This window comes from Chrysochloris asiatica, unplaced genomic scaffold, assembly GCF_000296735.1.
Source record: "Chrysochloris asiatica unplaced genomic scaffold, ChrAsi1.0 scaffold00372, whole genome shotgun sequence".
Classification (NCBI taxonomy): Eukaryota; Metazoa; Chordata; class Mammalia; order Afrosoricida; family Chrysochloridae; genus Chrysochloris; species Chrysochloris asiatica.
This window is the reverse complement of record NW_006408890.1, coordinates 1,001,370-1,002,603: the sequence shown is the minus strand read 5'-3', so window position 1 is coordinate 1,002,603 and position 1,234 is coordinate 1,001,370. Positions and strand designations below refer to the sequence as shown.

The following is a 1,234-nucleotide window of genomic DNA, read 5'->3' as shown; positions in this document are numbered from 1 at the left end:
CGTCTATGTTGCTTTGTTTTATCTAGCTGTGCTCTCACTCCTGGTAAGGGAGTAGGGAGTCAGTAGTTGAACTTTTACCTTCCGTGTGGAGACCTTGGTTTGAGTCCCAGTCAGAGTACCTCATGCATAGCCGTTGTTGGTCTGTGGAGGCTTGTTGTTAGGATACCAATCAGCTTCCTGCAGAGCTTCCAGACTAAAGAAGACCAGGAAGAAAGGCCTGGAGATCATCAGCCCATGTTAACGTTATGGATCACAGTGGTCTGATCCAATGCAGATCGTGGGGATGTGTAGGGCCAGGCAGCATTTCTTTCTGTTGTGCTTGAGGTCTCCTTGAGTTGCCACCCACTGACAACAGAGAACAACAGGTATTGTTGTTGTTATGTGCTGTGGAGTCGGTTCTGACTCATAGCCACCCTGTACAGGGTTTCCGAGGCTGTAAATATTTACGGGAGCAGAAAGCCTCATCTTTCTCCCATGGAATAGCTGGTAGTTTTGAACTGCTGACCTTGAGGTTGGCAGCCTGATTTGTAACCACCACGCTACCATGGGCTTTAGTAGAAAGATCTCTAAAGAGAGAGAGCTGGGGGGCCCAGCAGGAAGAGTGTTCCCATGAGGATTGGCTTCATTCACAAGGACGCTGGTAATCCTCAGGCGGTCGTAACTCAGAAATACAGAGCTTCTTTTTCTGCGGTGAGTTTTGAATAAAGCGCTGGGTCACAAGGTCAGTTTGAACCACACGGTCAGTGGCTCGAACCCACGAGCTACTCGTGGGAAACCCAATACAGGGTTGATAGGAGTTGGAATCAGCTCGATGATACACGACAATAAGATACGTTGTAGATATTTATGATTTAAAAAACAAATTAAAAAACAAACAAACAAAAAAATTAAAAATAGACTACGCAATTTTGGGGAGTCCTAGTGTGTAGCTGTAGGATACATACTGGACCATGAGGTCGGTTTGAACCGCAAGGATGGTGGTTCAAGCCCACTAGCCGCTCCTCAGAAACCCTATACAAGGTCACTATGAATCAGAATTAACAACAACAAAACCAACCATGTTCCTGGTGATTGTTCCAAATAATTCGCCTTTGAAAGCCCTAAACAGCACAGTCCCACTCGGACACACACAGTGTTGCTGTGCATCAGAACCCACTCCTTGGCAGCTGGTTTAAATGTAACCAAACATTGAATCTTTCCATGGAAAATAGAAATTGGGAATTGCTACTTTAAA

General features: G+C 45.5%; 1 protein-coding gene across 1 annotated transcript in view; it reads left to right on the top strand.

Moving 5' to 3' along the window:
* Positions 1-1,234, top strand: part of CRLF2 (cytokine receptor-like factor 2) — a 90,191-nt gene that overhangs the window by 24,318 nt on the left and 64,639 nt on the right. The window lies entirely within an intron of this gene.